A 12900-nucleotide genomic window follows, 5' to 3' on the forward strand; every position below is an offset into this window, starting at 1 on the left:
AACACTGGATCAGGCCCCCTGACCTGTTTCTCATCATGTTAGGAAGCATCCTTTCTATTATCCAAAGTTCTGATTGCCGACATATTTGAGCCAATCATTCCTGTCTATACTATCATAGGCATTCATCATACTGAAATTTCTTCTGACAATTTTACAAGAATGTAAATGGAGCAATTCAGAATGTCCTAACCGAGGCATGTTTTCATGTCGGTCATATGGAGACATGTTTTCAGTAAGGGGTTGTTGTTGTTTTTAGTAGTAGTAAGCATGGCCTGTTAACTTCAAAGGGAGAAAGTCATAGAAAGATACCATATTGAACTGAAAGACAAATTGAAAACTATGCTGGCTTTGTCTCAAAAAGTAAAGACATTATAAATTGTTTGGGGAGAATAAGTATAGTGCAGTGTCAAACGAGTGGTGACACATTCCAAGTGCTACCAATGTCACACTGTGGTTTACAGTAATTAACAATGACCTAGCTCAAAATACTGTACATTAAAGAATTTGGGGAAAAAATCAGATTGTTTCTTTGTGATGATTAAAATTTATGAGCAGCAAACTTTTTAAAGGGGATGAATCCCCCTTCAGTCATATTGGTCTGCAGTAGCAAAAACAACCAAGAGTCCTCTTGCATCTAAAGACTAACAATTTTACTATGCTTTCATGGACTTTTGGTATACTGGGCTATAGTCTATGGAAGCTGATGCCACAGAAGCTGATGTTACAGTACAACTGTTAAGCTTTAAGGTGCTTAGGGCTGATTTTTAAAAAGAAGAATCCTATTCAGTCCTCTCCACTTATTGTATATAAAACTTATGCCATGTTTTTCAAGAAATATTCCATGGATCTGTGGGATTCCCTAGAAATGTAGAAAAGGGTCCTCAGTGAGAAGATCAGTAGTGCTGGGCAAGGTTTCCTGAAAGGCAGTTATGTCCACCATTACCAACCTTCCATTGCCATGGGCAGCCACTGAGTGTTTTGGGTATGTTATAGGTCAGACCTTTAGTTCACATGATGTGACAAGAAAACCCAGCCAGATACAAGCACCTCACATGAACTGAATGTGGAACACGTTCTTGGGTGCAGATCTCTGCATCACACAGGGTTCCCTCAGCAGACAAGGGGACGTGGAAAGGGTATTCTCCTGAAGGTAGAAAATGCAAAATCTGCTGCTATGTGGCTTAGCACTTCAACAAATATATTTAATACAGCTACAAGGAGAGGATCTCACAAAGTAGAGCAGCCAACCTCCTTTAGGAAGAGAAAATAGGCAAGGTGCTGGACTCATTTGTAAAAGACTGATATTTCTTGAGCATCACAAGTCTGGCTGAGAGGATTGACCAGACAGGCTTCAGAGACTTGAATACAGCTTGGCTGGTGGGGCAGCTGCAAGTGGTGATGGCTTTCCATCTCCTGAATGCCATTGGGGTGGTGGTGGGGGGGGCTGCCCAATGTGAGGAGTGTGATGTAGTTTGTAAAGAGGCATTTGCCTGATCACTGATAGTAAGTGACTCCAGGCAACTTGGCAGGAAAGCAGTATAAACACTGGGTTTTGTTTCCTTTGGTTTTTTATTTAAGCCACAAGTACATATGGGCAGGTGGGCTAGTAGACCATATTATGGCTAGGGGAAGGTAGCCAGCTACCTACTCTTGGCTCCCCTCCAGCTTTCTGTGCCTGGCTTCAGAGGAGCCTTCAGAATGCTCAAGAGGCAGAGTTTGGTTACACACGTCTACTTCTCACATGGTGAGTGTAACATGTACAAACCTATAATGGAGAATAACTATCTCCGTGGGAGCTAGAGGGGGAAACCCTCCTTGAACTAGTGGGATGATGTTATCTTGAAAGCTTGCATTTGTATAAGCAATGTATTTATATATGTGAAAGTACCCCTACTCTCTCTGCAACATCTTGCACACATTCCAGCATCTATATCTGAGGCAACAAGATGTCAGCCTAACCAGCTACCCACTAGAAGCCCTATCTACATATGGCGATACTATTTATCTTGTCCTCAATTCTGGATGGACTACATCTGCGGACACAAGCAAAACATTTGCTGCTCAGCCCCACTTCAAGGAAACAAACCCAGATCACCATTTAGGGCCTCTACTAATAAAGCAGTATTTTCTAAATGTCTGATAGCCAAAGCACATTTTCTTAATCCCCCACCCCTGCCCGAGTGGAGGCACATTTTATTTCACACCTCATAGGTTTATTTCAGCATGTGTAAGATATACCTGCCTTTAGAGGAAACCACTCATTGTGACCCATATGTTGACTGCATGGTGACTTGCCTGCCTGGTGAGAAGGTTGCGGACATCATGCAACATCTAGATTGACTGTTAGGCAGTGCTGGGGAGGAGACAGCTGTCGCGATGCACGTCGGCACCAATGATGTGGGAAAATGTAGTCGCAAGGTCCTGGAAGCCAAATTTAGACTGATAGGGAGCATATTGAAGTCCAGGACCCACAAGGTAGCATTGTTAGAAATGCTACCTGTTCCACACGCAGGGACAGTAAGACAGGCAGAGCTGAGGAGTTTCCATGCATGGATGAGATGTTGGTGCCTGGAGGAGGGGTTTAGATTCCTTAGGCACTAGGATACATTTTGGGGCAAGCAGGGCTTGTACAAAAGGGATGGGCTGCACTTGAATCAAGATGGAACCAGACTGCTGGCACTTAAAATAAAAAAGTTTGCAAAGCAGCTTTTATAAGGACACCTGGGGAATAGCTGACAGTAGCTGGGCAGTATCCAGTTCAGCAAAGGCCATCCTTTAAAGTGCGAGGGTGCAAAGGATTCAGAAAAAAACTGCCCTGAGCCATTTTGGAAGGGCAGTATAAAAATCGAATAAATAAATAAATAAATAAATAAATAAATAAATAAACAGAATGGGATGGAGCAGAACCACATAAATTGCAGACAGGAGCCTGTGTTAGCTGGTCAAAGAGTCAAAAGAAAGATAGCAGACACCAGGGAAGAGATTCCACATATAGGTTCTTATATGCCAATGCCAGAAGCCTCTGAGCCAAGATGGGTGAGCTGCAGTGGTTGGTTACTAACACAGAAATAGATATAGTGGGCATAACAGAAACATGGTGGAACAGTGAGAACCAGTGGGACACTGTTATCCTTGGATAAAAACTCTATAGAAAGGATAGAGAGGGGTGCCTTGGAGGTGGAGTAGCACTGTATGTTAAAGAAGGGATAGAATCTAACAAGGTAGAAAACTTAGGTGGACTAGAGTCCTCCACAGAAACCCTGTGTGTGACAATACAAGGCCTGAAATACTGGGGACGTGCTATTGCCCTCCAGATCAAAACACTGACAGTGACTGGGAGTTGCAGGAGGAAATCAGGGAGGCATCAAGGAGAGGCAGGGCAGTAATAATGGGTGACTTCAATTACCCACACATAGACTGGGTACACTCACAGTCAGGTCAAATTTCTAGATACGCTGAATGACAGTGCACTAGAACAGTCTTGGAACTAACCAGAGAAAAGGCAACCTTGGACTTAACACTGAGTGGCACCCAGGACCTGGTGCATGTCATCGACCCTTTAGGGAACAGTGACCATAGTGCAATCAAATTCAGTATACATGTGGGGAGAGAATCACCAAGGAAGTCTAACACACTGAATTTCAGAAGAGGAAACATCTCCAAAATGAGGTGTATGGTGAAAAGAAAGCTGAAAGGGAAAATCAAGAGAGTCACTTCGCTCCAGAATGCAGTTGTGCTGACAAATGTAAAGTGATGCACAACCCCCAACTTCAAGTATACACTGATGGGATCTGAGCTGTCAGTGACTGACCAGGATAGAGATCTGGGGGTTGTGGTGGACAGCTCATTGAAAGTGTCGACTCAATATGCGGCAGCTGTGAAAAAGGCCAGTTCCATGCTAGGGATCATTAGGAAGGGGATTGAAAATAAAACTGCTACTATTATAATGCTCTTATACAAAACTATGGTGTGGCCACACCTGGAGTACTGCATATAATTCTGGTCACCACATCTAAAAAAGGACATCGTACAACTGGAAAATGTGCAGAAGAGGGCAACCAAGATGATCAAGGGCCTAGAGCACCTTCCTTATGAGGCAAGGCTACAACACCTGAAGCTTTTTAGTTTAGAAAAAAGATAACTGTGGGGAGACATGATAGAGGTCTATAAAATCATGCATGGTGTGGAGGAAGTGGATAGAGAGAAATTCTTCTCCCTCTCACATAACACTAGAACCAGGAGTGATCCCATGAAATTGATTTCCACGAAATCTAGGACCAAAAAACGGAAGTACATTTTCACACAACACATAATCAACTTCTGGAATTCTTTGCCATGAGCTGTGGTAACAGAGGATGGCTTTAAGAGGGGTTTTGATAACTTCATGGAGGAGAGGTCTATCAATGGCTACTAGTTGGAGGGCTATAGGCCACCTCCAGCCTCAAAGGCAGGATGCCTGTGAGTACCAGTTGCAGGGGAGTAACAGCAGGAGAGAGGGCATGCCCTCAAATGCTGGACTAGATGTGCCTTGGGCCTGATTCAGCAGGGCTGTTCTTATGTTTCTGCATTGTAGTGAGCATGCCTTCCACTTGGACAGAGGCACGCCCAGAGCTGCAGCCCATTAAAAACACACACATAAGGGCAGTTCATTTTTCTACCTCATTGCACTTTGGTTTAATTGTAAAACTTGTATCTGTTGAAAACTAGTGAATTTAGAAACATATTAGAAAAAGGTATACCGCTTTTGTACACAGTTATGTTATTTTCCATGTGTGAAAGCTCCACTCCCCACTCTCACCTACTTAATCATATGAAACTTATTTAGACTCCCCTCAAAATTCCTCTGATGTTTTATCCAAGGAGGACCCTGCAAATTACTGAGATGTTTAAGATGAAATTGGATGACAATTTAGAGGAGTGCAAAAAACCAAACCAAACAAAAACAAAAAACCCTTGAGAATGTTGAGTAATCTTTCCAAAATTCATAGTTCTTTCAAAATTCCTCAGAATTCACTTGGGATATAATTTCATATGAAATTCAGTGACAACCTAGTTATGTTTGGAATGTTTCTGAGAAATGTTGCCAGTTTCAGATGTTGTGCCTGAGAGGACTTCCCACCTCCATTTGCTTTAACTCAACAGCAATTCAGTTTCTGCCTCTGTTGCACCTGTCCAAGCACTTGTTCGGTGTGACATCTTCAATCTTCAGTACCACTAACAGTATCACTATTTTGTAATGGGATGTCAGGAATTTTCTCGTTTGAAGCATACATACTTATATATCCTTCAATAAACTAGATTGTACATGCAAACAAATAGAATCTCTCTCTCTCTCTCTCCTTCTCCACACACATGAACTATTACTGCAATATAGTTGATGGAGGCTGTGGTAATACATGCAATCTAAGCATTTCCAAGAAAGAACATGGATGAAAGGTTTGTTCTGTTGCTGATGAATGCTGCTATTCCATACTGGAGTTCATGAATTTGATTTGATAAGACACTTACTTGAATGCAGAACAAACCACATGGAACTTCAAATGCAGATTTAGATTCCCCCCCCCTTCAGAAAAAAAATCCAAACCTGTATTTAACTCTTGTCAAATCTAGGCCACCAAGCTGAAACCACATGAGTAGTTCACTAAACTCCATGAAACTACTGCTAGTAAGCAGTTTCAAGAGTCTGGTCTTTGAGGGTTTTTTTAAAAATTCCAAAACAGAAATACATATAAAAACTAGCATGCATTTTCTTTCACTTTTTCATTCTGTGGAAAAGAGACAATTTTACTTTCAATATTTTACTTTTTAAGCATTGCTTCCTTTGATTTCCAAAGGATTCATATTCCAGATTTTTCATTCTGAAATGTAAGTATTTTTAATTCTTCTCTTGATTGCCTCTTAAAAACTAAAAGAGGCAATTGTCATATAATTTGATATGTCATGGTCATTTGCTCCTTAGGATGCTCCTTAGGTAAGAGAAAGGTTTTTTAAATTACACTCAAAACAGAAATAAATCAATGTTTTAAAATCTACGTGTTACAGTGAATGCCTGAAATTTTGTTAATGTTAGCATTCAGATGTGAATGTATTAACAATCTCAAGCACATTTTGTGAATGCCTGAACACTCAGACATGAAAACTACTTTTATAGAGGCTTTTTAAAAAAGCTGTTAATAATGCAACATAGTTTACGCACCAAAATCAGCCTACCACTAAGACAGCATCTTTCACTTCATACTCTCATACAAGTTGCATAATGAACAATGACCTTCTTTGGCTTAGCTAGGGAAGTCATGAGGATTTAGACTTAACGGTTATTGCCAACATTCAGTGGTACATATCTGGATAGATTTGGAAATAACAGCATTCATCTGGGATTGCCAACATTTACCAGAATTGTAATGATGAGTGAACTCAGACTTGACTCAGACTTGGATCAGCAATTGTGAGAGTTCCCTTCCCACAAAGGGAATATTCCCTTCCCTGGGTTGGGCTAGGGAAGAGAGGGCATAGCCTTTATCCTGGAAACCTTAGCTCTTGTTCTTTTCACTTCCTCTTCAGGGTGGGGGAGGGGAAGAAGACATATTCGCATTGTTGCTAACAGGGACTTTAATAACTCTCATTTTTTTCTTTAGATTGTGCCACATCTAGATAAAGCCCAGTTAATGACCTTAAACAGAGTTAATATATTCTCTCCCCTGCCTGCACCCCCACCACATGATCTATACAGGAGTGAGTCTTTAAGCTACTGATTTCAGCACACGACCTGCCACCAGCCATGATCGTGTGCCGGCTGTACTTGAAGAACCCAGCAGGAGTGTAGTGCTTCAGGGATGGGCAGCGACACAGTGCGGGTGTATTTTCCCCTCCAGGGTCTCAGCAGGGACTCAAAGCCCTTGGCTTTCTACATGGAAATAATGTGCTGCTCTTGCTATTCCAACCATTTATTGCCATTCTTCTGATCTTAGGGACATAGGAAGCTGCCTTATAAAAAGTCAAACTCTTGGTCCATCTAGATCAGTACTGTCTATACTGATTTGTAGGGGCTCTCTATAGTTTCCGGCAGGAGTCTTTTGGAACCCTACTTGGAGCTGCTGCCAAGAATTGAACTTGGGACCATCAGCATGCAAGTCCTATAGTGGACTAGTGTCAGGACATCCTAAAATAAATGACAGGGAATGCCCACTGAAATGCACTCTTTCCTTCCAAATGGCCATGAAATGCATTGAATTTCTGAAGACATGGTTCAATCATAAAGGTACATGGTTCTTCCTCCCCTCTTTTATCCTCACAACAATCCCTTGAGGCAGGACAGGTTAGGATGAAAGAGAGTATATGGCCAAAGGTCAGTGAACTTTATGGTTGAGTAGGAAAGATTTGAACCCAGGCCTTCCCAATTTGAGTCCCACACTCTAACCAATACACCACCCTGTCTCTGAATTGTTGGATTGTGTGGGGTATTGGTTTTAGAAGAAAGGGGGTATTCAGATCCTCATTTTAGCTGTGAAGCAAATTATTGGAGTGGCCAAACATTGTCAAGCTTGGTTGGCATGCTAAAAACATACAATATTAAGAACATAAGAGCAGCCCTGCTGGATCAGGCCCAAGGCCTATCTAGTCCAGCATCCTGTTTCATACAGTAGCTCACCAGATGTCTCTGAGAAGCCAACAGGTAAGAGGTATGGGCATGCTTTCTCTACTGCTGCTTCTCCCCTGCAACTGGTATTGAGAGGCTTCTTGCCTACGAGGCTGACGGTGGCCTGTAGCCAACAGACTAGTATTCATTGCTATCAATGGCTACTAGTCTGGTGGCTACATGAACCTGTCCTCCATGAATTTGTCTAAGCCCCTTTTAAAGGCATCCAAGCTAGTGGCCATCACTACATCCCACGGCAGAGAATTCCATAGTTTAATTACGCACTGTGTGAAAAAGTACTTCCTTTTTTGGTCCTAAATTTCCCGGCCTTCGGTTTCATGGGATGATCCCTGGTTCTAGTATTGTGAGAGAGATCGAAATTTTTATCTCTGTCCACTCTCTCTAATCCATGCATAATTTTATACACCTCTATCATGTCTCCCTGTAGTTGCCTCTTTTTCCAAACTAAAATGCCACAGTTGCTGTAGCCTTGCCTCATAAAGAAAGTGCTCCAGGCCCCTTATCATCTTGGTTGCCCTCTTCTGCACCTTTTCCAGTTCTACAATGTACTTCTTAAGATAAAGTGACCAGAACTGTATGCAGTACTCCAAATGTGGCCGCATCATAGATTTGTATAAGGGCATTCTAATATTAGCAGGGGGGCCACCACAAAGTATTCTCACCCTGGGCCCTGCAGTGTCATTACTTTTTTTTCTTCCTAGCAAGCTGCTCTGGCGAATATCTGGATAATGAAGGTGGAAAGAAAAAGCACTCCTTCCTCTCCACTCCACATGTTCTGCTTTTGCTACCCTTGACAAACCAGTACGTAAAAGGTAGACTGAGTGTGTAGGTGGGGCTGGTGGAAAGGGTGTTTTGGTGATAAGCAAGCTAGTGAGAAGGTAGTAGGAAGCCACTGGCAGTGTGGGTGCAACCTGCTGGCAGTGGCATCCTCTAGGTGCCATAGCCACACCCTCTGCATCTGACATCCCCTGACTTCATTTGTGAGAAGCTTCAGCCAGCACTGGGTTTCCAGCCTGGCTGGGAATGCATATCTCTGCCTTTTGTGGCAGGGAAAGGCACTCCCAGCCAGGCTAGAAACCCAGCGCTGGCTGAAGTGCCTTACAAATGGGGCCGCACAGCGCCATTTCTGCATATGACTATGCCACTTGCATCAGATGCAGGGGGCGTGGCTAGGTTGGATGTGGCAGCCGGGTTCTTTGAACCCATCTGCACAATGGTGGCTCTGCCTGTTGGTGGTGAGGAGATGCTGGTGAACCTCTATGAGTGGACTCTCCTGTCCTTTGAGGTGAGTACCCACCGACATACAATTCTCCTCCAAGTCCAAATCTGGAGAAGTCCATCTGCTGAGCTGCAAGAAGTTGAAATTTTAGCAGCAGGACCCTTCAGAGTTCACAGTCATTCTTTACTCACCCTGCAGTCAAATTCACAGTGAGGAGGAGAGCAAAGAGCAGGGAACCTGCTCAACATAGAAATAATGAGTTACAGGACTGATTTCTATCAAATGTTTTTTGGGGGAAAACAGACCTTCTCTCAACTCTTACGATTTGTGTAAATTTTGTATAAAATACATTACATGTGTTGAAATTAGTGTTATGATTTAGCCAATAAATCTCAGTAAAATAACACCAAACCAGCTACCATTCAATACTGATAAAACATATCTAGGCAAATAATTGACCAATGGCCAGTTACAGAAAAATACCACTGTTGTAGTTATTAGATTAACAGAATAAAAATTAAAAAAAAAAAAGATGAGGCAGCCGCAATGCAGAAAGACTGGTTTGCTCACTACATTTTGTTCCAATTGATCTGGCATAAAGCCATCTCTGCAACTCAATCTGCTTTCAAAACTTACAAAACCTAAAATGTAAGTTAACAAAACTATCATATATATGCAATCTGGGGGATGAAGATTCAATTTCCTCATATTAAACGTTTTAGGTCAAGGCTACCCAAATAGGGTATTTGCCCTTCAGAGAGGCATGAGGACAGGTGCTGGTGAGGTGGGGAAAGACACTGCTGTCTAAGGCCAGCTGCGGCATGTGCAGGGGCTGAAGGGATACACTGCATGGCAGGACTGGCCAACTCACTTAAATGGTTTGCCTCGGTTTTCCAGGGTTTTTAGCTGTCTGAATGTTTAATTGGTTTTATTCTGTTTTTTATAGTTTTGATTTAATTGTTAACTGGTTTTAATCAGTTTTATTCTGTTGTAAGCTGCCCTGAGCCATTTTGGAAGGGCGGTATATAAATAAAACAAACAAACAAACAAATAAATAAAACAATTCAGTGGGTCTATACACTAGGTACACATCCCCAGCGCTGGCATTAGATAGCAGGCCAGTAAAGCCCGGTGCTACCCCCTGATACTGAACTTGGTCCCCGTCCCCACAGCATGCTCTGCTCCCTTTCCCAAGGGCACCCTGTTAGTTTCCCCCATGCTGGACACCATCAAGGGGGAGCAGAGGACTGTCAGGAACATAAACTGGGAAGTGGGCATGCTGCTTCTGATGTGACATTTGCTGATAATACTGCTGACATTGCATCAGGGGGTGGGAACATTTGGGAAATCCAAAGTGGCACGGTACACAGAAGGATGAGGGCATCGACTGCTACTCCCCACCTTTCACCAGAGGGCAAGGCCCAATGGGGACATTTACTAGGTGCTGGTGGGCAGCAGCAGACACCTTCTTTCTTCTTCAAAGGCCAGTCAAGTAGGCACTCGTATGAATATGTGCCTTTCTCTTTGTGTTTGACCCAGTCAACCCCTGATGCTAACCCCACATGTGCCAAAGGAACAAATCTGTTCGATTTTATGTGCAATAGTCTAACTGATATGGAAATATTTTCTGCTGAGCAACATACACATTGTGAGATGCCGGACAAACATTTTGGAGATATAGACTCAAGACCTTTACACTTCATGGATTGTCCTTGAAGATCAGTCCATGAGGACTGACCCAATACTTAAAATCACTTTATATCCATCTGCAATATCTGCCCATCATTCTTTTTTTGTCACCTGTCCTGAAATTCTGCTAACACAGCATTCTTAACTGCCACCTTGTGTTGCTGATGAACACATAAGTCAAAATTGGGGAGAGAGAGAGAGAGAGTTCATCAGGGGTTGGCTGGGTCAAACACAGACTGAAAGGCCCATGTTCATATGAGGGGTATGTGTGTATATACCTTCGGTCCTGGGCTTTTGGCTGTGCCACTAACACTGGGCATATCTACATGACCAGCTTACATCACCTTTACACAAATTTAACTGTTATAGCAACCCCCAAAGATTCCGGAGAACTGTAGTTTTGTTCATGTGCTGAGAAGACAACAAACTCTCCCAGAATTAGAGATCCTAGATCTATAAATCTGCAGTGCTACTTACATTGTTTCAGTGGAAGTAGAATGACAAGTGCCTGTGCACTGCACACTGTTTTATTTTCGACATGTTTCAAATTGCATGTCCAGAGCTGTCTTTCACATGCAGCCCCGGCAGGTCGGACATGCCAATGTTCTATTGTGCAGCATGTTATCCAATGTATTTTTAAACAAGCTCCACAGATTTCTTCAAAATGCTCCAGGCAATCTAAAAACAAAATGAAACATAAGAGATATCGTTTCCCTAAACTGAAGTCTGTGGAAAGGGTAAGAAAATATGCAACTGGGGCGTTTCAAAGCGAATACCTGAAAGAGAAGGAATGAGGAAATGTCACTGTGGTCGCCAGATTCTCCTGCCTTTGCTACCCTGTACACAATTATTACAGAGTGGCATTTCAGCAAAGTTAGGGCACTGAGAACACAACACCTTCACATTTTTTTTGAATCAAGTGTGCTCAGTTACAAACAGTTCGGTTCTGGAAAAAATGTTTTAAAACTACAGACTACCCTTTTAGGGGGAAATGGTATCCCAGCAACAGGTGAGCTGAGGGTCTAAGAACTAAAAACACCAATCAAACACTTCAGCATATCTGTCAGAACACTAGGAGGTGGGTCTCACGATCAGTGAGACCCGCTTTCGCCGGTTTTGCGGGCCTAAGCCCGCTCTCCCCACACACAATCCGGGTGGGAGCCCTGGCAGGGGCCGTGACAAAGCCGGCAGAGGCTGGAGGGAGCAGGGGCCGATTGGTCCCTCAAGCTCCAACATGCCGGCGAGAACCCCGGAGCCAGGAGGCGGCTTTTCGCCGCCCCTCCGGGGGTCTCTTCATGAGTAGCTGTGGCATGGAGCCGCACCGCGGCTACTCACGATAAAAAACAACAACACGGGTTTGTGGAGCGCTCACTCCACAAACCCGGTTTTAGGGGAGGGGTACTTGAGCGTGTTACCCGCTCTAGAACCACCGGACTTGCAACCAAGCCTGGTGGTTCTCACGATTGCAGGAAATCGGGCTAGTGGAGGCTAGCCCAATTTTCTGCAGTCGTGAGAATAGCCTCTAGATGTTCTGAAGCAGGATCTGGTCTTGCTATGTACATACATCTAGAGGAAGGTCTGGAAAAGCCTATGCACATGCCTACATCTGAAGCTTGTGTTGGTGCAACTGCAGATCCTGCCTGCTCATGGGTCCATCGTTGATTGAACAAAATATATGTGAACCAGCATCAGAATTTTAGAGTTAGCAAAGACCTTAGTCTTCTAAACAAATCCTTACTGTGCAGGAAAAGTGGCAACTCTAGAACAATTTGTTTGGGGAAGCAAGGGGTCAGCAAAGAACACAATTAGGGGAGCAAAGATTTTGTCATTCATTATATACTGTACTTATAAAAATGAGGTAATTAATGTTGTTAGCTTACATAAGAACAGCCCTGCTGGATCAGGCCCAAGGCCCATCTAGTCCAGCATCCTGTTTCACACAGTGGCCCACCAGATGCCACTGGAAGCCTACAGGCAGTTGTTGAAGGCATGCCCTCTCTCCTGCTGTTACTCCTCTACAACTGGTATTCAGAGGCATTCTGCCTCTGAGGCTAGAGGTGGCCTATAGCCTTCTGACTAGTAGCCGCTGATAGACCTCTCCTCCATGAAGTTATCCAAACCCTTCTTAAAGCCATCCAAATGAGTAGCCAAAACCATATCTTGTGGCAGAGAATTCCACTAGTTGATTATGAGTTGTATAAAAAACTTCTTCCATTTTTTGGACCTAAATTTCTTGGCAACCAATTTCATGGGATAACCCCTGGTTCTAGTGTTATGTGAGAGGGAGAAGAATTTCTCTCTATCCACTTTCTCCACACCATGCATGATTTTATAG

Source organism: Hemicordylus capensis, chromosome 5 (genome assembly GCF_027244095.1).
Source record: "Hemicordylus capensis ecotype Gifberg chromosome 5, rHemCap1.1.pri, whole genome shotgun sequence".
NCBI classification, from domain to species: Eukaryota; Metazoa; Chordata; class Lepidosauria; order Squamata; family Cordylidae; genus Hemicordylus; species Hemicordylus capensis.